The sequence below is a fragment of the Rhincodon typus genome, chromosome 1 (assembly GCF_021869965.1).
Source record: "Rhincodon typus isolate 14 chromosome 1, sRhiTyp1.1, whole genome shotgun sequence".
Lineage (NCBI taxonomy): Eukaryota > Metazoa > Chordata > Chondrichthyes > Orectolobiformes > Rhincodontidae > Rhincodon > Rhincodon typus.
Window position 1 is genome coordinate 130,641,550 of NC_063332.1, and position 27,689 is coordinate 130,669,238.

Here is a 27,689-nt window from a genome sequence, read left to right on the forward strand (position 1 = left end):
GTGGGAGAGAAAGAGCACGTGTGTGGGAGAGAAAGAGCACGTGTGTGTGGGAGAGAAAGAGCACGTGTGTGTGGGAGAGAGATTGCATGAGTGTGTGCGTGTGTGTGTGTGCGCGCGCGCGTGTGTGGGGGAGAGAGAGAGAGACAGTGTGTGTGCGTGTGCGTGCGCGAGCACGCTGGAGTTTTATAAATTCCTACTTTACAAATAAAATCAGTCTGACTCCAAACCAAAACACGGCCTCATTCCTAATATGCATTGTCTGACCTAAAATGTCACCTCTTCTTTACATTGATAAAATCTTTAGTTCTCTCAAGAGAGTAACTTCAAAGGAACCCAGGGATTTACATATACATATTAATCATTTAAAACCTTCTAACTGATTAAAGATTTAACAGCATCCTAGTTTTCTTTAGTGCATCCTCATCAGTAGTGTGACCCTTTGATCATTTTCTTATAAATTCTGTATCTGATACTCGTTCTTCAGGTGTTAGTGAGAGAGATAGTAAGACTTCGAAAGCTTGTGTTTTCAAATAAACCTGTTGGACAACGACCTGGTGTCATGTGATTTCTGACCTTGTCCATCCCAGTCCAACACCAGCACCTCCACACACAAGGAGTGAGAGTTTTCCTTTGTGCAAAGAAGAGCGAAAGGAAGAGCATGCATGAGAATAGAACTGCATACTAATGTGTAGGGGAGAGACTGAATGAATCTGCTGTCTGAGCTGTGACTTAGTTAGAAATATTCTCACCAGGATTCTGGGTTCTAGAGCAGAACTGAACATCTAGCCATCATGCTTCTCCTTCCACTCAGTGTGATTTACACTACCGCAAATCTCATCATTCACCTACATGGAATCATAGAATCTCTACAGTGCAGAAACAGGCCATTTGGACCAACAAGTCCACACTGACTCTCCGAAGAACATCCTACCCAGACACACCCCCCTGCCCTATCCCCGTACCTGTGATAAGGTCACATTTAAAAACATTCAACCCCAATGGTAACCAAATAAAAGCTCCAAAATACTCACTTGCCCCTACACCTTCATATGACAGCCTACAATAAATTATATCACCTGATACTTTTGGACCCATGGCAGAGAAATCTAATGTGTGCCAGATGGTATTTCTTCATTTTGGTCTATGCTTAAACACTCTCTCAAGTTTGGTTCATAAAATCAAAACTGTTAATGTCTGACTATGTAAGAAATTAAAAATCATGTCCATATTCACTAATTCAGAATTGTAGCTTAAGGAATAAGTTTGATCACTAAACTTTATTACAACAAAACTCATAGCTAATTTTACTGTCGCAAATAGGTTGGTTTCTTTGTATGAAAAAATATCTACTTTTATTTTTTCTTTTTCTTCTTAATCTTTCATGGGATGTCGGTGTTGCTGGCAAGGCCAGCAGTTATTGCCTTTCGCCTTAAACTAGTCACTTGCTACACCATTTCAGAGGGCATTTAAGAGTCAACTTTACTTCCATGGATATGAAATCACACGTAGATCAGACCAGGTAAGTATAGCAGATTTCCTTTCCGAAAAGACAGTTGTGAATTAGATGAATTTTCATAATAATCAATGATAGTCACCATGGTTGCCATTCAAGAGACTGGCTTTGTATTCCAGATTTATTATTTGTCACAGCTGGATTAGTATCCATGCTCTCAAAAACATTAGCCTGGGCCTTTGGATTACTAGTCCAATGACATTTCCACTATGTCACTGTTTCCCCATGTGGGGAAGAGCGTGAAAATAAACTTGAATTATTTTCACATCCTCTGGATTACTTACCCATTCTTAATTATTTTAGTTTAAACTATTTCCTTTAGCGAAAACTAAATTATGAGATACCTAAAAAGTATGCATTTACTTAGCTAAATGAAGCAATATTTTCCTGTCATTTAAATAGTTGCAACTCTTCTACCCCTCAAAGGGAGGACTTACTGCATAAATTTGAGTTTATTTTCCTCAAAAGATTAACGGAGTTTTTTTTTAACATGTTCACTTCATCCATGGGAAATTAGAAACTAATTTATTTCTATATACAGATTGACGGCACGAAAAGACTACTGCAGGTCATTCATTATGACTGAAACTAAATCTAACAAATTAAATACATCAGCTTAACACACTGCATTAAAAAAAACTAGGGAGAAAAGCCAAGTAAACAACAAACAAATAGTATTTTACAATATTTATGAGGTAAATGTTTTTTTCAATGCCTCAAAAATCTTCCTGGTTTAAACTTGGAGGCATAGTGGTAATGTCACTGGACTGATAATTAAAAGACCTGGCATGCTCTGAGGACAAGTGACAATGAAACAATCAATGATTGTCATAAAAATCTATTTAATTCATTCATATCCTTTAGGGACAGATATTTACCGTCATTACTTGGTCTAGTTTATGTGGGACTCCAGATACAGTGAAGCAGTTGACTCTTAAATGCCGTCAAAGGGCAATTAGGGATGGAAAACAAATGCTGGTTTGCCAATGATACCCACATCCCATGAAAAAATAATGTTTAAAACATGATTTCTGACTATTCTATCTGTTGTTGAATCAAGTTAAGGATTGGGATAATAAATGAGATCAGCGATGCTATATCAGGTAGAAGGGATGAGTCTAATGATATATAGAACCTCTCCAAAACAAGTATTTACGACAACACATCCATACGTACCTGTTTTCTTCAGCATCTACCCTGCAGAACAGGTATCTCAACTGGGGAGGTAGTTGAACATTTTGTGCAGGATATGTCTTTTGGTTTGGACCCCAGCATAAGGATCAAATGGTATCACAACTCCACACTGTGAGAGAACCAGCCCCCAAGATTTGTTCTTTCTTGAAATGACCAATTAGTAGCCAGAGGACAGGTTTACCTTCCAATTAAGGACTGAGTACAGGTTTTTGAAGCTGGAAAGTCAATAGGTTGTTCTCCAGCTTAGAAGATAAGTTCAGGTAAAAGAGAGAGAGGGGTGTCACAATTTTAGGGCACCTCTATATATTCTAAAACTTTTATATTAGCAAATAGCCTCATTAGAGACAGGCCACTCTTGTATATTGGACAATTTCACACAGTTTATGAGCATAGCTGACATCAGGTAGGCAGCAAGGGCCTCAAAGCCTGGCTTGAATGCTAGGCCACTGGTGGTACAAGGTGTTTGACTGCTTTCAGATGGTCTCATCCCCAAAATCTCTACTGGCATGCAAGCCAACCAGAACTTTCCAACTGACCCCTGACAACAGGCCATTAAGTATTTTCATTTGGCTTTCTACCACATGCAAAGAGATAACCCAAAGGCCTCTAATCCACTCTCTCAGAAAGTTGACCCAAAAGGAAGTTGCCAACAGATTGGCATGCAAACAGATTGGCAATGTGGAATTTTACTCCAGCTCACCCCTGTTTAACCATTTGTGGTTCAAAAGCCTGTCCTTTATTTTTCATCTCAAATCCCCACACTAACTATGTAAAATAGAATACAGGCAATAAAATATGATGTTATGAGTAGAAATTCCCCAGATTTTACATTTATTCAGCCAAGTCAATAAGAACAACAAGGTAGCTCAACAAGCATGATAATGCTTCCAGGTGGTTTAAATGCTGGAATTACACCTAAGGATGGGTTATGTACACCAATTAATTGGAATTTTCAATATGTAAAATATGTAAATTAAAGAACAATTAATTGCCTTCATCAGGATATCCAGCCACAAGAAGCTCTTATATATTTTACTTTGTTTGCAACTGGATAATAGAACCAATTGATCCATACAAGAATAAAACGCTCTGCTTTTAATCTAAATCTCAACTTTTCCTTTGAGTGTTTATCTCCATAGCTGATAGATGAAATTCAAAATAACCATTAAATACAACAATTTTTGTAAATGTTTGTTAATTCATATGGCAAACCAGCTTCTATCAGCAAAGGTCATCTGCAGGATAGACATTAAAAACAAATCTCTTACCAGTCTGTTTATGCGAACAAACTCTTCCGGGGTTTTGGCCCAGAGTGGAAGCTCTACATCAGACACTACAGTTCCATCATCCATCACACCCAAATTATAATTGTTGGAATTGACAAACATCTCAGGGAGATAATAAAATTCAGGAATCAGTTCCTGTTTAAGAAATAAATGAATAAACATGTTATTAAAACATAAGCTTAACAGTTAGAGTCTCCACCATCATAATCAAACTAACCATTAAAAAAAAAGGCACATTTGAAGTTAAGTAATGCACCAACTATTCTATTAAGATGATATTTTAACTTGCTAGGTACAATCAAAATTGTTAGCCAATGTAAATTTGTTTTTAAACACTGAAGAAATTTACATATTACTGTTATTGTAAGATTGACTTCAGTTCAATAGATCTCAACTGCTTAAAAAACATTCTTTGAAAATATCTGTAATATCAGTGCTGTTCAATGGCAATACATTTATAACAATTCCAACAATGAACAGAGTTCACAGGAATGTGCTGTGGATAAAGGGAACAGCTTGATATATTGCACTTAGATTTTTAGGAAGCATTTGATGAAGTGCCACATTAAAGGTTATTGTGGAAGATTAAAGTGCATGATGTAGGGGCTAGCATATTGGCAGGGATAGAAATTGGCTGGATAACAGGAAGCAGAGTGTAGAAAGAAGTACGTATTTTTCAAGTTGGCAAAATACAACAAATGGTGTTCCACGTGGCTCAGAGCTGGGACCTCAACCGTTTATATTTACACAAATGACTTGGATGAAGGGATGGGTGTATGGTTGCCAAACGTGCTAATGGCACAAACTTGGGCACTAAACTTGTGAAGGACATAATGCAGCTACAAACACACATAGAAAGGTTAAGTGAGTGGGCAAAGAAATGGCAAACAGAGTAAAATGTGGGAAAATGTGAAATATCCATTTGAGCAGGAAGAATAAAAAAAAACAAAGAACTGTGGATGCTGGAAATCTGAAACAAAAACAGAAATTGGAGAAACTCAATAGGTCTGGCAGCATCTATAGACAGAAAGCAGACAATGTTTCAGATCTGGTGACACTTCCTTCAGAATGGGGAGTGTTGCCGAACAAAGAGATCTAGGAGTGCAGGTGCATAGTTCCTTGTAAGTGGAGTTGCAGGTAGAAAGGGTGGTGGAGAAGGCGTTTGGCAAGCTTGCCTTCATTAGACAGTGCACTGAGTATAGGAGTTGGGAGGTCACGTTACGACTGTACTGTACATTGGTGAGGCCGCTTTTAGAATACTGTGTTCAATTCTGGTCTCTCTGCTATGGGAAGGATATTGTGAAACTTGAAAGGGTTCAGAAAAGATTTACAAGGATGTTGCTGGGATTGGAGGGTTGGAGTGGTCGGGAGCGGCTGAATAGGCTGGAGCTTTTATCCCTGGAAGGTGGAAGGCTGAGGGATGATCTTATAGAGGTTTATAAAATCATGAGGAGCATGAATAGAGTGAATAGCCAAGGTCTTTTCCACAGGGTAGAGGTGTCCAAAACTAAAGCGAATAGGTTTAAGGTGAGAGGGGAAAGATTTAAAAAGGGACCTGAGGGGTAACTTTTTCACACACAGGGTAATGCGTGGGTGGTACGAGCTGCCAGAGGAGGTGGTGGAAACAGGTACAATTACAAGATTTAAAAGGCACCTGGATGGGTACATCCAGGAATAGGCAGGGTTTAGAGGGTCAAACGCTGACAAATGGGACTGGATTGGTTTAGGATATCTGGTCGGCACGGACGAGTTGGACCAAAGGATCTGTTTCCATGCTGTATGACTCGATGACTCATATTATCTAAATGGTGAGACACTCAAGAATTCTGGGATGGAGTGGGGTCTGGGTGTCCTAACCTATGAATAACAAAATGTTAGTACGCAGGTACAGCAAGTAATTAGGAAAGCTAATAGAATATTCTCATTTATCACAAGGGGAACTGAAAACAAAAGGAAGAAAATTATACTACAGTTATACAGGGCACCATTATGACTACGTCTAGAATATTTAGACAGTATTGATCACCTCATTTAAAGAAGGGTGTAATCAGAAGCAATTCAGTGAAAATTTACCAGAATACCACCTGGCATGAGTGGATTGCCTGGAATGAGAGGAAAGGTTGGGCAGGCTAGGCTTTTTCTGCTAGAGTTTAGAAGAATAAGATGTGACTCGACTGAAACATCTCCTGAGGAATCTTGGCAGAGTAGATGTTTCGTCTTGTGGGAGAATCTAGAAACAGGGATCACTACTTAAATAGAGATAAACATTTTCCTTTCAGAGGCTCATGCATGTTTGAAGCAATTCTTTCTGAAAAGGTGGTGAAAGCAAAATCCTTGAATATTTTTAAAGCAGAGGGGGAGGCAATTAATCCAGGGATCCAGGTTCAAATCCTGTCATGGCAGATAGTGAAATCTGAATTCAACACAAATCTGAAATTGAGAATCTATTGTTGACTGTTGGAAAAACCCATCTGGTTCATTAATGTCCATTAGGGAAGGAAACTGCCATCCTTACCTGGTCTGGCCAACATGTGACTCCAGACCACAGCAACGCGGTTGACTCTTAACTGCCCTCTGGGCAATTAAGGATGGATAATAAATGCTGGCCTAGCCAGTGATGCCCTCATCCAATGAGTGAATAAAAAAAGACAGTCTTGTTAAGTAAATGCATGTAAAACTCAATGTAGGTGGGGATGCAGATTTGTGGTTACAATCTTATCAGCCAACATGTAATTGAATGGCAGAGGATGCTCAGGGGGCTGAATGGCCTCCTCTTGCTTCTTATGTGGATGTTTACATAAAATGGTAATAAGAAGCTAACTAACCATTGCTTATTAGAATGAAAAAGACTTGCATGTATACAGCATCTTTCATGTGCTTAGGATTTCTTAAAGCATTTTGTGCAAGCAGCAAGTTAGATAAATGACCAACTAATTCATGTCGGTCAAATGATAAATGTTTGCAGAAAAATTCCATAATACTGAAAATACTATTTAATCTCTTACATCACCGTGGTTTATCATCTCTTCTGAAAGATTGCACATCCAACAATACAGCAGTCCTTACAGTCAATACAGATAGAAGCACTTGAGCTCATTACTTTCTGAACCAGAGCTGAAAGTGTCATCACTAAGCAAGCTGATAATTAAAAATAAATAAAGAAAAACCTTGCTGATATAAGCATGTTCTACTGCTTTTAAATTTGAAATAATGATTCAAAAACTGACTTATACTATAGATGAGTTTTTGTTTCCAGTTTAAGTTTAAGGACAAAGAGAAAACATACAGCACTTGGATCGATAGATCCATCCCTTCAAATATGTGGGATTTTGGAAGTAAAGGATAAAAATATAATTCACGTTTTATACGCAATACTCAAAGGGTTCTAAATCAAAGTGGGAGAACTTAAAGATACTCTGGTGGTACAGCTGCTATCTCTAATAAGGCCATTTTGTCAGTAGTCATCAAATTACTAAGAAGAACACAACATCTTTTCATAGTTATGGACCTGCATCATATTTTTATGACTTGTCATATTTATAGAAAGATTGAACTGCTTGATATCATATTTCAACTGAGTTAAACCATTAAATTGTCTCCTCTCTGCAGTTTCCAATAATATTTTATTTCAGGTCCAATCATTGAATGCTACAAGATGATTCCTCTTTGCATGAGCTAAAATGTGCACATATGAGCAGCTGTTATTGAGTAAATATGGATGTAGTATGGAGAGAGAGTAATTTTGACTTTTGGTGGAAATGAAAATCAACAGAGATGTTTAAAGCTTTTCAAGTGTATATTGTGAATTTACAACAAAGTCAAAAATTACTTTCAGAATTGCTTCCTCTCTTCTCTCCTTTTATCTCTCAGGTCAAAGCTCTTCACCTTTACAGTTCTCAATTAAGTTGTGGTAACCTCATATTCATTAATTGCAACATTATTATTACTGGTTAAAACAAGTAGGCTGTAAGCTATTTTGTCACTGTCAAACAAAATAGGGATAATACATGTATCTGAAAATCACGGCAAGTGCTTCATGTAAAATTTGTCTGGCTCTTAACAAGCACAAACCACATGCCTTTTAACAAGCAGAAAAATACAGGGCAGTCTGATGGCTATTATGTGCAATGGCCCTGTGCAGCCATGTCAAAAGCAAGTGGCTCTGATCTAAATCCCTTGTTGTTATGGGTCAGTGGACCAGTAGTTCTTGGGCACCCCTTAGGGCCACTTGCAACAGCAGCAGTCTTCCAAGCAACTGACAGCAACAGAACAGGTCATCAGATGCTGAGCAAGGTCAGATTGGAGCAGTCAGTGCAGAGACAGCAAGGATCAAGAAAGGAATTAAGTTATTATCGTTTCTATCACCAAGTATGTCATTGTATACAGAATTGCAGATCATTCCAAAGAAATTTCACATTTAACCTAACATGATGAAAAGGCAAGTCCTTTGGTTTATCTAATGTCAGTAGGAGTATTATCAAATGAGAACACAACTACCAATTTACCACCATAAAAGACAACACTGCAACTTTTTAAAGCAATATAATTGCTACAAAATGAGTACGCTGTGCACATATTGTCTCAGGATAATTCTCTCACTTTAAGGAGAGCAAGTACAAGATCACATTTTATTAAATTATATGTAAAATCAAGATTTATAATTGTTGTCATATTTTTACAACATAGGCTAATAAATTCACAAACTTAACTGAACTTTATTTTTATAGTTGGGCTTCCATTGAAATTATTTATGAAACATATTTTGTGATAATTTGTACATTGAAAAAATAGCCACATTCTAATAATCTGAATTTCTATAACATCTTTCATGACCATGTAAGATCCACAACTGATACACAGCCAATGAAATTCTTTTGAAGTGCACACTTCTACCATGTTGGGAACATCACCGGATAATTTGTGCACTGCAAAGTTCCAGAATGAGCTCTGGCTTATGACTAAATATATTGAATTTGTTTTATTTCTTGCTTAAAATCTTAAAATAATTAAAATAAAATTTAATCTCAAGTGTCTGAAATTGAATGATGGAAATAATAAAATGCACTCACAAACATTAATGGATATGATTGTGAAATTTTTCAGTATTTAAATGAAAAGATAATTGCATCAATTTCTATCCATGTAAATACATGCTGTTGAAACAAAGTAATATTCAACCAAAGACAATTCACAAATTCTTACAGTGACTCTACAGTAGAACAAGAAACAAAGAAGATATTTTGACTGATAAACGTCTGACACTGCTCAATCAAGTTACCTACAGTCTCATTTTAAAAATTACAGCATGACCTAAAAGCTATTTGGAAAATAAACATCTGCAAATTGCTGGTTTTGGAACACTTTTTTTTACTTTCAAAAAGTTTAATTACCCGCTCCCTACAAGTCTCTCCACTCACCAAAATCAATTCCCCAAAGTTTTTCTGTTTACTAGCACTCCGAATTTAATGAAGAATTCGTGCAAAGTGGTGACTCTCTGCAGAGTGACCTTATGAAGTGGTAGAGTCACTGGTATGCACTATGCTCAACATATACTCTGTTCACTATCACAGATTAAAACATAAACCACAGGAGATTAACACGTATTAACTAACACTAGTTTATCCCTGTGCCAACTGGAAATTTCCTTCGCGATCTGACAGATACAAATTTCACATATTTAAGAACTGGATTGAAGAATTATTGTATGGAGAGATTTACCACCTACTTTATTTCCCACCTATTTTAACAGATATTAAAATTATCTCCAAAATATATAATAGAAATTGGGACAAGCAGTTTCAAATTAACTATGTTTATACATGACAAAGACCTGGAGTTTAAAACTACAAAGTTTTGTTTCATACATTTAATGCACAATTTTAATCTAGGATCAGAGGGAGGCATGGGGCTCTGAGGTGAGCAAGCTTATTTGACGTTTACAGTGCAAAGTCCAGAAAAATCTAAATCTTGGGCCTCAGTAAGATGGAGCACATCTAGGTCCAGTTAAACCTGTGGTAATGGTGGGCAGATGGCTGTAAATCAGGCTTGACAGCAGGTTGCCAAGTGCTCAGTTCACTGTTTAGTGAAAGGTTATACCAAGTTTTAATTGAAACATTGCTAATTGCTTAGGATTTTTGAGCTTTTTAGGATTGTGTTTTGCTTTTACAGAAACTCTCATCACATTAGCATTGACTTTGTGCACATTAGGGATGTAAGTAAGTATCATTTCTTGGACTAGATGAAATTCCGATACTGCTTAAAGAATTAATTTTGGAAGGAATCAAGTTACTGTTCTAGCTCGGTACACACTCTAAGAGATAATAATGATCGGAGACCAAGGTGTTAAGTTATACAGTCTCACAATCCTATATTTTTGGTTGACAAATTTAACATAGCTATATAATGAAAAGGAGAATGAATAAATTAATTCATGTAAATGCAGATTCAGATTGTTTGTTGAAGGAAAAACAGCCAGAACTGATCTATGTAGTCAAGTCACACTCAACAAAGTTTTTAGAAAGAAGTGACTAGATGACTCAGTGGAAACTCAGTGGCTACAACAGCAGGTCAGAACCAAGAAATTATACATCAAGTAACACATCTCCCAACTCCACAAAACCAGTTCTCACTCTACTAAGCCCAAGTCAGGAGTGTGTTGGAACACTCTCCACCGGCCTAGATGAGTGCAGCTCCAAAAACACTCAAGAAGGTTGCCACCATCCAGGACAAAGCAGCTGTTGGATTGGCACCGTATCCATGAACAATCACCTCTTCCATTATAGGTGCTCTGGAGTAGCAGTGTGTAATATCTACAAGTTGCACTGAATAAATTCATCAAGGCACCTTCTGCTGCATATTCCAAGCTCATGACCTCTACTGCCTAGAAAACATGGGCAGCAATGCATGGGAACTCTACTAACTGCAAGTTACCGTCCAAGCCGCACAACATTATGAGTTGGAACTCTACACTGCCTTTTTAAATCGCTGCTCCTGGATCAAAATCCAGCAACTCCACTACAACACAGTGGGTGTTCCTAATCCCATGCACTGCAGGGAAGCTCACCACCAGCTTTCATAAGGGTAAATTAAGGCTGGGCAATAAATGATGGTTTAGCCAGTGATGCCCACACGCAGTAACAAATATTTTAAAAAATAAAATCAGAATTCAGTAGAGGGAATGCATTTTGATTTCCAGAAAAGGTTAAATTGGTTTAAAACTGCCACTGAAGAAAAACAAAGTTGAGTGAACAAACAGTAGGGTCTAGAGAGAAAGTGGTTTTGGTGTTCCCACAGATCCTTCCTAGAAAAGTTTAGATGTAGGTGTTATGCAGATGTGCTATATGAAATACTAATCTTTAAGTTAATCAGCTGGTTTCATTTTTTTGAAAAATGGACAGTGTGTAGTCCAAGATGGCTGACAGATTCTTTTTACAAGTTCAAGAGGAGTGTCAAGTTTTTGCAAGGCCAAAATGGATAACAAAGGGACATAACTGTAAAAACTGCTAGTATAAAGGAACTCCAAGAAAACAAGAACCATTTTCTAATATTGATTGTCAGACACAGGGTAAACTAACCTCCCCTGATAACTTCATTGTAAAAGAATGTAAATCTGCCTTGTTATGCAACGAACTGTTTCAGCCTAGTGGGACGGACACAAGTGCTTGATGGAGTTATCATGGTACTTTATTTGGCACCATCACTTTGCAGTTTTGAAATCCAGCCATCTATACTGCCATATTTAGAAAAGGTATGACAGGCTGTTTTCAGTCTGACTCTCTTTCCAAACCTCTCCTCTTGCCTGAGGAGTGGTGACCCTCGGGTTAAGTCATCATCAGTCGTCTCTCTCTAATGAGAGAGCAGCCCTATTATTTGGTAGGATTATGGCAACTTTAGGAGGGGGATGGTGAGCTCAGTTGGCTGTAAGTCTGTTTTGTGATGCAGAATAATGCTAACAGCATTAGTTTAATTCCTGCACTAGCTGAGGTTACAATGAAGGACTCTCCTTCTCAATCTCTTCCCTCACCTGAGGCGTGGTGATGCTCAGTTAAGCCAGCACTGGTCATCTCATTCTCATGAGAGAGTAGCCCTATGGTCCAGAAGACTATGGTGACTAACTACAAAGTGTTGAAAGATGGATGCCCCACGAATTGGAATAAAATCCTTTTCTTTCTTAGTATACCCAGACAATTCAAACTTGCGAAGACAGTACAGAATTAATACTTTTCTTGACAGATAATTGATAAGCTTCGGAAACTGTGAAGTGAACTGTAAAAATCTTCAGAAAAATGGAGGTTAGCAAACAGAGAGGTACCACATGCAATCTGACCTGGATAAAAATGATAGTACTATTAAGGCCAACACTTTAAAAAATGGGACTTTATATACACTAAATTGAAAGGCACTGGTGAACAGAGAAATCTAGGGGTTCAACATAACTCCTAAAAAGTTTAAGGACTGTTGCTAAAGATATAAAAATCATTATTTTGGATTTTATAAATGGGCATTGAATACATAAGGAAATTAATAGTAATATGTTTATATTAAACACTGAAGGCTTTGAGAAGAGTTGATAAAATTATGAACTGTTCTGATAGATTGAATAGAGCAAAATTAATTGCTTCCAGTTGGAGAGCTCTTGACTTATTTATTTATTTAGTATCTACATAGTCAATACTACCAAACAATAGACTTGTTAGTGGCTTGAGGGAGTTCTATAAGCCCACCTTCAAGTTCAGTCCAATGGACAGCCCTCAACAATGTCAGTCATTGCTTGAACTGCCCCATAGCTGCAGCTTCAAAGATTCTGATTACACCACTGCTACCGAATGGTTGCACAGAGGCAATGGTCAATTTAGAAATGGTTAAAATGGTTTAAAACTGTCACTGAGAGAGAACAAATTTGAGTGAACAAGTAGTAGGGTCAATGATGAGAAAGTGATTTCTGGTGAATACTTGTGCCTGCAAAAGGTCCTCAGCTCAGCGATAGCAAGGACTGCAGATGCTGAAGTCAGAGTCAATACAGTGTGGAGCTGGAGGAACACAGCAGGTCAGGCAGCATCAGAGGAGCAGGAAAGTCAATGTTTCGGGTTTATACCCTTCATCAGGACTGGGGAGGGGGAAGGGAGTTCAGAAATAAAAAGGGGGGTGGTGTGGGGCTGGGAGAAGGTAGGTGGGATGACGATAGGTGGATGCAGATGGATTGGTCAGTGAAAAGAGTGGGGCGCATAGGTAGGAAAGAAAATGAACAGGTAGTGTCAGGTCAAGGATAAGAGGGAAGGTCGGACTTGGGATGAAGTCGGGGATGGGGAGATTTTGAAACTAGTGAATTCTATGTTGAAGCCATCGGGCTGCAAACTCCCGACGTGGAACATAAGATGTTGTTCTTCCAGTCTGCGTGTGGCATCATTGTGACACTGGAGGGGGCCCAGGATGGACATGTCACCAAGGGAGTGGGAGGGGGAGTTAAAATGGTTAGCAACTGGAAGGTGTTGTTGACTATATCATACAGAGTGCAGATGCTTAGCGAATTAGTCAGAGTCTGCACTTGGTCTCACCAATGTAGAGGAGACCACATCGGGACCAACAGATACAGTAGACCAGGTTGGAGGACGTACAGGTGAATCCCTGTCGGATTTGGAAAGTTTGTCTGGGGCCTTAGATGGAGGTGAGAGGGGAGGTGTAGGGGCAGGTGTAGCACCTCCTGCAGTTGTGGTGTGGTGGGGGTGGCGGGGAGCATGGAGTGGACAAGAGTGTCGCAGTGTGACCAGTCTCTATGAAAGGCAGACAGGGGTGGGGAGGGAAATATCTCTTTGGTGGTGAGGTCAGATTGCAGGTGGCGGAAGTGGTGGAGGATGATACGCTGGATGCGGAGGTTGGTGGGATATGTGAGGACCAGGGGAATCTGTCCTTATTTTTGTTGCGGGGAGGGAGTTTGAGGGCAGAAGTGCAAGAAATGCAAGAGATGCAGTTCAGGGCATTACGAATCAACAGAGGGGGGAAGTTGAGGTCTTTGAAGTAGGAGGACATCTGGAATGTCCTGGAGTGGAACGCTCCATTTTGGGAACAGATACGTCGGAGGTGGAGGAATTGGGAGTAAGGGATCACATTCTTGTGGGAAGGTGGGTGAGAGGAGGTGTCGTCAAGGTAGCTACGGGAGTCGGTGGGTTTGAAATAGATGTTGATGCTGAGACGGTTACCGGAGATGGAGACGGAGAGGTCCAGGAAGGGGAGGGAGGTATTGGAGATGGTCCAAGTGAATTCGAGGTTGGGGTGAAAGGCGTTAAGGTGATGAAAGATCCTCAACTGTGATTCCCTAGTTTAATGTATTTTTCTATAAAGGGCAGCATGAGGGAAGGTGTACTGCTGATGGAGTCCACTGGGTCAGGATAGATTTGGGTTGGAGAGTACTTTCTCCAGTAGCTTGCCTGCTGCAACTATCCCCCAGATGATGGGTTGACAGCATTGTTGCTCAGGACTGACAGTCAGGCAAGGCAAAGTGGTGAAAGGTGGATGGATGGCAATGGATCAGCATTATCAAGCAAGCCTGCATTGTGTTCTCCCAACCTGGGAGATAGGCATCTCTTCGGCTCAAGCAATTTTACTAGAATCAGGTGAGCTTTTCCATGGCTCATGGCTCCTGGTCCAATAGAGAAGTCATGAATGATAGCCTGTACTTGTAAACCTATTGAAAGGTGCATTTAGCGATTACCTGCAACCATCACCGTGTCCCTTCCATAGCCCCATGCTTCCTCTATTCTAATTCATGACATTTACCCATTCCAAAAATCTGTCTTATAGCTTTCATGTCAACTTATGCTCTCAACCATACACTGCTTACCACCAACCCCCCAACTCAATGATTTTTTTATAGCCTCCATGGCAACTCCTGGTCCTAACATGCGCATTCATCCAGTGTACACTGTATACAGTATCAACGTGTCATACAATAAAAATGGCTTATCTAGAACTGCCCTGAAAAATATCAATTCACAAATGTTTCTTTGAAGAAAAATATGATGTTTTGTAGGAACACTGTAAGAGGTGTAATGTAAGGGCTCTTTTTATAGAGTGAATGGACGGATTATGGGATGTATGACCAAGAGCCCCGACTCAGGAATAATCACAATATGAGGTTCTGTTTTGACAACTGGAGAGAAACATTTACTTTGCTTGACATCTTCAAGTTTTCTTCCTGCAAAGTCTTTAAGAGCTAGGAAACTGCCTCTGGACATGCCATTTTTACTGCTGGATTCATTGTTTCTGTCCACATGTATACTGGGTGAATGGGCAAGAAGTTGGTGGTGGGGTGGAGGTGCCAACAGCCTTTAATATAACTGAATAAAGTCCCAGAGAACCAAGACAGGCCTTCTAACCAGCCTCAGCACTTAGTCACTTGTGTCTGCCTACATTCTACTTCCTGATTGCCAAGTCCAACTCTGTTCAACCACCTCAACCCCACCACCTCATGACCACCCCATTCACAGTAAATAATCGTGACATTTGAATAGTTCTGGTGAGTTGTGATGTGTTGAAAAGCATCCTTCTCTTTCGTAAAATTCAATGGCTTTCTGAGGCAATGGTTCTCTAAGTATCTCTGGTAAATTCCTACAGCAAGAATTCTCCTCAGTTGAGACATTTAGGCAGCTGTGACATGCATCAAGATGCAAAACAACCAACTACTAAGTTATCCAAAATAAGGAAAAATAATCTTCTGTGACCAAACTATTGAATAGTTACCACAGCAGTAGGCCTGTGGCTGAATACATTTTAATTATTTAAATAACCTGATGCATATAGGAAAAACAAGGCCATGTAATACATGGATGATAATAAATTGTAGAAGATTTCGGAGGACTAAAAACCTAAAATGACAAGATAAAAGAACAATGTGTCACTTGGTTCTTCTTGCTGTCATACCTTGATAGATAAAATTGGAACATTACCCAAGTCTTGTAACAGGACTACCAGACCATCGAACATCTTTGATTAGCACATTCTTATGAACCAGTATCTGCAATCATGCAGTCTTCGGGAGAGCTTTATAATTAACAAATGCAACGCAAGTATTAATGCACAAACCTATTTGGCGGTGGCATCCAGCAGTATCTTAAAAAGTAGACTCCAGTCACATATAAACAGAGCATCGGCTATGTTTCAGGCAGCCAGGATTTGGAAAGGGCTTCCTCTTTATATATGTTTTCAGTGTGGGTGCTTACATTGAAGCCTTTACCAATGTACCAGAACTTTCACCTCCACCATAGAATAGGCATTTGCTCATTGCCCAGAATACTGGATACTTCAGTATTCATTTTAGCCCTGTAAAACAGGCAAGCTGTCAATAAACTTTTAGGCCCAAGTTTCTTGGAGACAACTTCATTGCTATGGGACTTTATTTTCTCCATTGGAGGCCAAAAGATATCACAGGCCAAGAAAGCTCACCAACTACAGGAAAGTCATTCAAGGTAAGAAATGGGATGTGACAGGCTTGAAAGATGCAGCAAAACCCATTTGGAACAAATGAAAAGGAACTATTTTAGAAGACAGCTTTGCTTGACAGCATGGCATGTTAAAAACAAGTAGTGAAAAAAACTAACGCTTAACACTAACAATATCATTTCATAGGGACACACACTACAATATCCAATCACCAGATGTGATCTACTGTACTAGAACCTATCGTATTTGAATTTCTTGTTCGGTTAAGAACTTCTGAAGAAAAAAAAATCAAGACCAGAGCCTGGAAGATTAATCATCAGGTCAGAGACTAGCAATAACTCTTGGGCACACAAAAGCAAAGTCAGTCAGCATGAAGGTGGTTTAAGACTCTATAGTTTAATATCACTATGCCTACCTCTGACCTCCCTTGCCTTTGCTTTTCCTAAAACAAGGCAAAGTTTAAATGATGAAACTGACATCATGTCTAACATAGTATTCACTGTTTTGGATGCATTCAATTTAAAAGAAAGATGTTCAAATAACTAACTGAAACATCACTATACAATGAACATGCTTGCCTTTTACTTTTGCATGTCATGGTTATAATAATATTTTCAAATTCTTGCAAGTAACTGCTCTGTATTGTACATTTTAAAGAATTTGATAGGATGCCATGGTTGGACCAGAATGAATCAAATAATAAAAAAAAAATCAGGATCTATTAAAGTCACTAGGTTTGCTCTCTTCAGCAATGGAAGATAAAGCACGATGAAAGAGAAAGCCAGAAAAATCACATATTTTCCTCTTTCCCTACATCCCATGGAAAAGTTGCCAGCCTCAAGTTTCAATGTACCTCGTACTGTAAAACAGACTTTTACAACGTCTGGTGGTATCCATTGCTAGCACTACATAACTTGCAGAATGGCTGATGGCAAACTGCATTTTTAACCCTTGGTGACAATTCTTCCTCAAATAAGTAACTTCAATTTATTATTTATCCAAAAATATTTTGCTGGCAACTGCCGTGAAAAAATGGCCAGGTGGTTTTAACACAGTGTGGAGCTGAAGAAGCACAGCAGGCCAGGCACCATCAGAGGAGCAGGAAAGTTGACGTTTCAGGTTGGGATCCTTCCTGGTCCTGAACCAAAACGTCAACTTTCCAGCTCCTCTGATGCTGCCTGGCCTGCTGTGTTATCTCTGACTCCAGCATCTGTAGTTATTGCTATCTCTCACCAGGTGGCTTTAGTTATTTCCGGGAGGGGAGAGGGACAGAAAGCAGTACCATAAAGAAAAGGAATTTTAGTCACTTTGATTTTTTTGAAAAGGGAAATATTTACTGTTATGTGAACACTTTTACCATTTACTTGAAAAATTCTGACAATTTCAACTGTAAAGTCGCTCAATGCAGAAATCATAGAGCTTTATAATATAATAACACACCCAGGATCATCCTGGAGTGTGGAAATATTCCCTGATTTCTCTTCACTCCTTGAAGCCCTCTTCTCTGCCCCTTCCACTCTCACCCATAAACAAGTGACGAGCTCATTGATATCTTACCACAAAGACTGATGTAAATATGCCTCTACTGCTTCCTTTGTTCTTAAAGCCAACCAAGCCAAGCTTCCCAGTTTCCCACTTTACTCCTGAACTCACTTTCTCTATTTTCTTTCCTGTCCTTCTCTTTATGCTCTCTTGAAGCTTTCATATCCATGAAGCTGGCCTCCTGTCCCTTCACCAGTCTTTCAACAAACTGCTGACCAGCCAACTTCGCTTTCTGGTCTCCACATCAGCTGATACTGTTAACAAGTCTCCTTTAGTTAGGTGCTGTGTCCCTTCCCTTCAAACCTGCCGTGGACATTCAGTCCCTAGACACTTTGTTGCTTCACAAATCCGTAGCCATATTTCCCACAGCTCTGTGTTTGAACACATTGAAACAAATCTGAACCATTGCCAGTATAGTGAAATATTTCTTATCAAAGTCACAAATGGCATCCTATATGACTTGGACTGTATTAAATTACTACTTTTCATCCGTCCTGACCTTTTGACAATCGATTGCAGTATCCACATCCAGTGCTTCTCCATTATCCAGCTGGACGTAACTACACATGCCTGGTTTCATTGCTTTTCATTTGAGTCGCAAACTTATCTTCAACAGCTTCTCTTTTCACTCATGTTCTATCACCTCTGGAGTCTTCCAAAGATTTACTTTCTCCCACTCCCATTTCTTATCCACATGTTGGAATCACTGGAACATGACAGGTTCCATATACAAGCTGACAACATCTAGTTCTGCCTAATCACCATCTCTCTCAACCCTTATGCTGCCTTTGAATTGTCACGTCTGAAATCTAATAACAAATTAACAGAAATTTCAATCAGCTAGAAGCTAGGAAGACTGAAACCACTGCCTTTAGTCTTCAATTCTTCTCAAGGGGAGGCAATGGCCTAGTGGTATCATCACTGGACTGTTAATCCAGAGACCCAGATAACGTTCTGGGGACCTCTGTTCGATTCCTGTCATGGCAGATGGTGGAATTTGAATTCAATAAAATATCTAGAATTAAGAATCTAATGATGACCACGAACCCATTGCTGATTGTCGGGAAAAACCCATCTGGTTCACGAATGTCCTTTAGGGAAGGAAGCTGCCATCCTTACATGGTCTGGACTACATGTGACTCCAGACCCACAGCAGTATGGTTGACTCTGAACTGCCTTCTGGGCAATTAGAAATGGGCAATAAATGCTGCCTGGCCAGCGACACCGTCATCCCGTGAATGAAAAAAAAACCCACAAATTCTGATCCCAAGCCACAGATGCCATCCACTTGGTCACTGAGACCAAATCAGACTAATCACAACTTATTTTACAGAGATAAACTGCAGATCCTATGTCTATTTCATTACCAAGATTGTATATTTGCTGCATTCTTGCCTCAGTTTATCTGGTGCTGAAAACTTATTTGTGCCTTTGTGACCATTAGCCTTGACTATTGCCTATTGTGATGCTGTCCTGGTCAGTCTCCCATCTTGCACCCTCTGAGAACCCGAGTTTATCCATACTGACAGGTATCAAGGCACATTCACTCATCATTCATAATCACCAAATTAGATTGGCATGTGTCCCCAGTCCTTCTGTGGCTCTGACCTCCCTTATCTGTATAATATTCTCCTGCCTTGCTCATGAAATTTCTGCATTGCTCTTATCCTGAACTCTTAACACAGACCTCAAACGGTCTTCCATTGATACCAGTGACTTTAGGTGTGTAGTTCTTCATCTCTGAAATTTGTCCCCTAAACCTTTGTATCTGTCTCTCCTTTAATATGTTCCTTAAAATCTTTTTCTTTGACCAAACTTTGAATGCCTGACTTAAGAGCTCATAGGGTTTGGTGTCAATGTTTGTTGACAATGCTCCTGCTTTCCCAAAATACCTTGAAATACTTTATGATACTGAAGGTGAAGTAAAGTTGTTATTTTTGTTCTGTGACTTAAAGATCACTTGCATTCCAATTCTAATACCGTATTGTGTGAACAAAATTGATTACTTCCTTCAATAATCTTGTTTTTGGTGAAGGTTATAACTGATTTATTTATCTGGAATTTATGTTTATAATTTTTAATTTGAAATAATCGATACTCCTGATGTGATTAAACAGATAGATTCTTTTATGCCCAAATCAGTGCCCTGAGATTATTTTTTGAAAAGTAAGGCTTTCTTTTAAGAAATGGTCTTTCCACTTCTTCTCTTTTGAAAGGTCTTAATATTTACTTATTTATTAATTTTGTTTTGGAGGATTGTTTTGGGTTGGACTCCAAGATCTTTGCATTTGTTTTCCACAAATCTTCATACAAATGTCTTTACAGACCTCCGCTAAGATTTGATAGAAGGAACAAAAGACTTTTTTCTTAAAATTTGTTGCGATATGCATTACAGTCACAACACTAAACGCCTAAAAACATTAATACACCATATACTTTTTGAGATAAAAGGCTTAATCTTTGAAAATAGCATATGCTTCAGATCTTTTTTTAAAAAATGACTAGCTATTTTGTGCATTAAAAGCAGAATCAAGTAGCAGTAAGACTGGTAAATTTATACTCTTGATATTTGGGGAAATATTGCCAAGCTAAGACAGCTTTAATCAAAAGGCAAGCAACGCATGAAAAAATTAAGAACAATTAATATGGATTTGTTAAGAGACACTACCAAAAGATCATTGAGACAGGTTCAAATAAAGGTTATATCCCAGCATAGTCATGTAAGGATTGGGCCTTCGCTTTGATCACAAACCCCAAGGCTTTCACAGTATGAAGACATGAATTGGTTGTGACCACACATATGCTTCAGTTTTCTTCATTAAAGTACAATACCTACTGGCATGAACTCTCTCCGCAGCCAATTCATGTGATTCTCTGCAATGTTGATTACCACTGGCCTCCAGGCGAAGCTAGCTAACTGATATTTGAAGAACAAATCAAAATAATCAATCAGTCCACTGTGCATGACGGTCTTTTGAAATGAAAAAGATCACAGAAGATTCGTCCTGGTGTCCATTACCTTAAAATAAACTGGATATTCTGTACATTTGGCAACAAACTAGGATGTCAGTTGTGCTGTGGTTTGCTTATTTGCAATTTTATTCTGTGATCAAAAATTACACTGAATGGGAATGCACCAAGCAGAACAGTTAAACCTTGAGGTTGTTGATTTTAAAAAAAAGCTTCTGTTTTGATTTATGTTTTTGGATTGCTATATTGATTGAATGCAGAAGTATGTATGAGTTGAAGGGAATCCTGCCAATTTGAAAACACTGAAGAACATTAAATATTTCCACTTTTCAATTCATCCTCATTAGATAAAGTACATTTACACCACACAGATTTGGAATCAATTAATAAGTAAGGATATCTTCCTGTTCTTTTTGCTAAGCGTACCTATATAATTCCAATTAATTTATTGTCCAGGTGCCACAACAACACACTCTATGTGGATTAGAAACAAAGTGCTGCAGCAGGTCCAGAGTGAGAAATAGAGTTAATGTTTCAAGTCCAATACAAGTCTTCCTCAGAACTCTCTACCTCAATGCTGAGGGGTAGGGATGCATCTACTTCTTCTTTATAATCATACTTTAGGCATTTAGTGGCATGACTGTAATGCATATCACAAACTTTATGAATATATTCTTCTGTTTCTTCTAATAAATCTTAGTTCAGAATCATTTGTGGGGCAAATTCAGATTTGAATCTCATGGGTTTGATCTTCCCTCTCGGATCAGGAAACTGATAATGGGACAGTTTAGGGGTCCCAAAGCCGCTCATTCTCCCTCCTTCACCTAATGGGACGTAGTTGCAACCACTGATTTCAAATGAAGTGGATGCGTTGAGGAGGCAGCCAATCTGGGATGTTAGTTGGAAATTAAGGTGAGACTATACAAGTGTACATTTAAAAACACTATGGCCGTGATTTGAATGAGAAAATGGATGCACTAATGATCAAACAAAAAAGGCAGCCATCTGACACACAGGCCAGGGATGTTCCTCACTTCTCTAACTCAAAATGGAGATTTCCTGGAGACACAGAGGGAGTCACTCTTTCTAGATGGTGACAAAAGGCCACCCATCCAGACCAATGCTGGCATGGCTGTGGGTTGCTGTGACCAACAGCAGAAGAACTGTGTTCAGGCAAACTGACCATTTTGCCAGAAAAGGTTCAACAGTTTTCTTTGTTTAGGCAAGGTGAGCGTAGTGGAAGACCCTCATGACAGGCCCCTTGATATCAAACTCTAGTTGACGCAGCAGAGTCTTCAGGAAACATGCACATCTGAACATGTGACAGATACAGATCTGGGTTACTTACCAGCCCCTCAAAAAAGTTTGAAGTCATAGCACTGTTGGGAACTTGTCAGAACTGATACTTGTGGCTTTGTATGTAAATGATTGACTGGCAATGGTCAAAGAGGCCAGCATCACCTTATCTCTCTTCTTCTTTTGTCAGGTGCCTATACTGAGGTTATTTTAACCTGTCCTTCTGCTCTGCTCTCCTCAGAGTCCAGGGCTCTGCTTCTTTCACTGAGAATTTTGCACAAAATCTGAGAACAGTTCTTCCATTATGAGCTATTATCTTTAAGCTCAGTTGAACTCTCTATATTATCAATAAGTTTGAATCCCATCTTTTATGCCACTCGATGCCAGAATAGTGATGAACTCCTATAGTACATGAGCTCGTATAGAAGTTTGTCCCAACAATCTCTGCGCACGACATGGCACCTGTCTCTTCAACTGACCCTCTGCACCATTGCTGTTTCAGTGTGTACGTTCTGCTTTCGACTCAGTGTGCAGCACAGACATCCCCACCCAAATCGCAAACTGGCCCTCAACAAACCATCAATGATAACTTTAATTAATCTCCCTCCTGAGTCAGGCATTTTTCCAGGGCCCAACATTCCCATTCTGATAAAACCAGCTAGCCTACAAGAAAATGCTAACAGGAATCTAACATGCTGATCACCAGCACTATCTTTACCATTGTCCACCTCTGATCCTGACACTGGTGGCACCTAAAGATCCTGGTCCATATCTTTTCACTCATCATACAGATTTTCAACTGCCAGTAACTGTGTCCATGCTTCTGTCAAGTTACTTGTCACCTAAACTTCACTTAAATATAATTGAAGTATGAAACATTCTCATCTACTTAATAGTAACTGCCACTACATTTCCTAAGTAATTTTCAGTCACTACAACACCAATAATATTACAAGAAAATCGGGCTGAACAACCTGTTATCTTTTGTTGGTCATTGTATTTTGATTTTACAGTCAAAGGTGTGTGAGACCTATTAGGTAATTCATTATTCCAAACTTAACAAACACAGAAAATGTTGGCAGCATCTGTGGAGAGAGAAACAGTGTTAATATTCTGAGTCCAGTATGACTCTTCTTCAGAACTTCATAGAAGATAGGAAATCAGTGGAAGGTTGTGAAGACAGCAGTGATGTATAAACAAGACTCAGCAGAAGATGAGATGTAGATGGCAGATGTCTACATGAGTTAAAATCTATTCAGTGAAGAAAATACATAAGAGGTTGAGAGTTGGTGGTGATGAAAGCATGAAAGTGGAAGAGCATGATATTATAACAATGTAATTATGCATTCTTGGTCTTGGACTGAATGTGGACCTTGAAAATTTAATCCAGTGGCTAGCAAGACAAGGAGATTACTCACTCCTGTACTTAGCATAGTCAGGAGGAGAGATGACAAGGTATAGAATTGCAAGCAAGGACTGAAAAGTGACTAGGTTGGCTTATGTTTATTTTGGAAAAGTTTGAGGTCATCCAAGATAGTAAATCAGACACAATAGCAACAGTCACAACATTGACACTGTCACCAGAAACATGTAGGTACTCTGACCACAGTGAATGGCAACCAAGATATGAGGAATAAAGCAAACCTTGGGGCTAAGGTAGAAATTCGTAGGTATGGAACGGTAAAAGGTCAGAAGCGCAAAAAATCATAACTAAAACTGGAAATTACTTCTCTGTACATATTTCTCTGACAACTATGACCAAGTATATTCAAAGGTGAAGATGTCCACTCAGACTTAAATCTTTTATATAGAATATAGAATCCCTACACTGTGGAAACAGGCCCTTTGGCCCAACAAGTCCACACTGACCATCAGAGCACCCAGCCAGACCCATCCTCCTATAATCCACCTACACTTCGGGCAATTTAGCATAGCCAATCCACCGAGCCTGCACATCTTTGGACTGTGGGAGGAAACTGGAGCACCCAGAGGAAACCCATGCATACCGGGAGAATGTGCAAACTCCACACTGACAGTTGCCTGAGGGTGGAATCAAACTTGAGTCCCTAGAGCTGTGAGGCAACATTGCTAACCACTGAGCCACCGTGCTGTCCTAAATGAGGTCACAAAGTTTAAAAAGTTCATCATTTCATGGAATACGGCAAAGAGTCTTTTAGAGTCATTGACAAGATTGTTCTGCACAACAATAAACAATTTTAAATACCTTTACGTCAGAGGTGTCACGTTGACAGTTGCGCCATGCTCTAGACACTGCTGAAAATGTTCTATCAGCATGATCAAATTTTCCTCCTTGCAGGTTTAGAAAGAAGGTAGTAAACGGCTCCTGCACAGGAAAAGATTTAGGAATATTGAGGAAAAGACCATTCAGCATTTATAACTAAACAAACATTTGTAGTCCGTTATGGAATAGACAATATCTGACATTCATGGAGTTTTGACAGAATTGGAAGTAAGATTACGGTAACCTGTCACAGTTTACATATCCCCTTCAACACTTTGACCTCAAGACAAACTTCTGAATTTGTTTAACTGAGTAATTTTTAAATGGGTCTGATTGTTCTATGAACAATATTCGTTTTTTTGCAGTTGAAATAACTGATTGTTCTTACAATCAGCTTAGTAAGACTTCTAAAAATATATTTATAAAAAAATTCTTCTTCCTGCTTTGTATATTCTAGATTTAGTGACTTATTTGTTATTCTGAATAACTGATTGGCTGGAACTATATTTATACAAGACATCACAGGCTATATCATAAAACAAAAAAAATGTTGGAACTACTCAGCAGAACAGGTGGCTTCTGGAAAGAAAGTAGCAAATCTGACCTTCTGTCAGAACTGGCATTGTTAGATTTTTAATTGCTCTAAAAAATAGAATGTTATTACTATGATATCGCTTTGATTAGCAGATGCCCTGACAGCTTGCAAAACCTGTGAGTTGTTTTTGGGAATTTATACAGCCTATCAGAAGGGGTTGGGTTGGAAGGAATTTCATGCCCAGACTGGTAGCATTAGTCTGCTCAAACAGTAATCTAGTTTTTGTCAAATAAAACCATACTGTTACATAATGATAGAAGATGCAGGAAGTAGGAATTACAGATGGACAGTGGGAATTCAAACAAGGCGAATACAAAAAAGAATATGCATAACTGCATAGTTTAGAGTGATTCGTATCTGTCTACTTGTAAATTAAATATGAATTGCTGAGTGACATAAGAACAGCCATACAATTGTAAAGAAATCATGAAGTGTGGAAGAATAAAATTATTTAGCTCAGCATTTGCCCCGTCCCATAGATCCTCTTTCCTTCCTTATGTTATTTCTGTCTTCATAATAAGATATTTTCATTGCCTACTCGCCTACAGTTTCATTCTATCCTTCACTCTCATTTGCCCTTTCTTACGCTTCCAACATGTTCTACATCTTCTATTCCCTCTTTTCCCGTTTAATCTTCCTCCATCTCTCAATCTGTCTGTCATTCTCCCTTCCTTTCTTTACCCATCTCCTTTTTTTTGCCTAACCCTTTCTTAATGTTTTATTTTCTTTTTTTCTATCTCATTCTGCATTTTCTTTTATTCCTTCTTTTTCACATTACCAACAGGGACTATCTCTTATCCGGGGGTAGGAACAAGAACACAGGGGAGGAGGAAAAATATCAGCAAGCATTCCTACTCCTGATCCCTGTGCCTGCATGAACATTCAGGGAGGTCAGAAGCAGGCTCAGCTGTAATGCATTACAAAATAATTATCTGAATTTAGTTGACACTTGGTGTTTAGGTTAATACATTAATGGGTACATGGGCGAGGTGTAAAATGATAGCTAGGATCTACATATTGAGGTGGGGGTGGGTTGGAATTGTAACTATGAAAATGTGCTGAAAATTTAATCATTATTCATGTTATAATAATTGACTTTTAAAATGTTTGAGGATTACCAGTGCTCAAAAAAAAGGGAACTAAGGAATAGCATTCAGTTATTAAAAATAATGAACTGTATAATAAATGCAAAAAACATAAAAGTTGCAAACACTGGAAATATGAAACAAAATCAAAAATGAAAATCAGAAGAATACTAACGAAGAAAAACGTATCCAAAATATCAATATGCTGTCTTTCCTCTGAATAGATGCTGTCTGACTTGCACATATTTCCAGTATTTTTAGCTATATATATTAAATCAATGTGTGTGTTGAGTTAAGAATGTAACAGAGGGGTTAAGCTCTTACAGCATTACTCAACAATATCAGGCAAGCTGACTTGCAATCGTCAATGTTTAAGTGCAACATGGTGAATAAAAATATGGCCTAATGCAAATATACTGAGTGCAACAGAAGAATGCTGTTTTTTACATTTTTTTTTCTACATGAAGCTTTACATCATAAATAGCTTTATTAACTGTAAATCATTTTACGGGTATATTTTATGTGCAGTGTTGTCAAATTATCACCTAATTATGCAAAATATATACTAAAATGAAGCTATGAAATTGAATTTTAAATTACTTTAAAATATATTCTGATTTGGAAAAAAAAATTAAGTACCAGTAATTATCGGAAATTAGGCTAAATATTCCAGTTTATGTGCAGGATTTATGTCTGCCTTGTGCTGTATTATTCAGCCTTAATCAAGGGACAATTGCGAGTGCTTTTTCAATGGAAGAGACACATTAACGCACTGACTGGATGAAACAGCTTTAAATTTTACAGTTATTGTACTTACAATTCTTAACAACCATGCAAGAGTGAAGCTACTGGTTGAATAATGAGTCCCATAGTGGAAAGGAGGAACCTGATCATCTTCCCAGCTTTCATGACGCTCCGAAAAGAAAGCTGCTCTCTTTGGGTTAAGTGCTCCAATTGGCTAAAGGGAAAAAATTTTAAACAAGTTTGAAATGGAAAGAAGAAATTCAAAGATTACATCGAAATGTTAATTTGTCCATTACTGCACTGAGTTCTATTATCCCTCTGTCGACAAATGCCTGAACTAAAGATTACCTTTGGTCAAATGATTCAAGTTTTAAGCATCACGCTCCTGGGAATTTTGTGAACAAAATACACAATTTGATGATTTTTTTATATATAAAAATTCCTACAGCCTGTAAAAAATACATTACAATATTCTTTCATTGTCATGTGTACTTCATTGTAGGAGTACAGTGAAAAACTTTTACAATGCCTGCATTCTTATGGTGACATGTTAGGTACAAGTACCTAGGTACAATTCTTGGGTACAGTAGAAGAATAAAAGTAGTTGTATTACTTAGAGTTGAAAAATAAGTTAAAAATGAGAATATTAAAGGGTTAACATTACAGTAAGGTAGGAAATTTTAAATAGGCATTAGTGTAGCAGCTCAATGCAGGGCCTCCACACGTAGTCTGACTGCCCACACCAGATCTCAGTCCAACAGCCTTCCCCGTTCTGCTCTGTGTAACG

General features: G+C 38.6%; 1 protein-coding gene and 1 long non-coding RNA gene across 3 annotated transcripts in view; one reads left to right on the forward strand and one right to left on the reverse strand.

Annotated features, from left to right (window-relative positions):
• The window catches only part of LOC125486584, a 96,481-nt gene extending 69,358 nt beyond the window's left edge, over positions 1–27,123 (reverse strand). Inside the window, exons 1-3 of the long non-coding RNA XR_007265236.1 lie at positions 26,976–27,123; positions 24,461–24,580; positions 3,976–4,128 (exon numbers count right to left, since the gene is read on the reverse strand). This is a non-coding gene — a long non-coding RNA (uncharacterized LOC125486584). The remainder of the gene's footprint in view (positions 1–3,975; positions 4,129–24,460; positions 24,581–26,975) is intronic.
• LOC109934644 (lipopolysaccharide-responsive and beige-like anchor protein) overlaps positions 1–27,689 on the forward strand; it is a 722,782-nt gene that overhangs the window by 605,186 nt on the left and 89,907 nt on the right. The gene's annotated exons all lie outside the window — the stretch shown is intronic.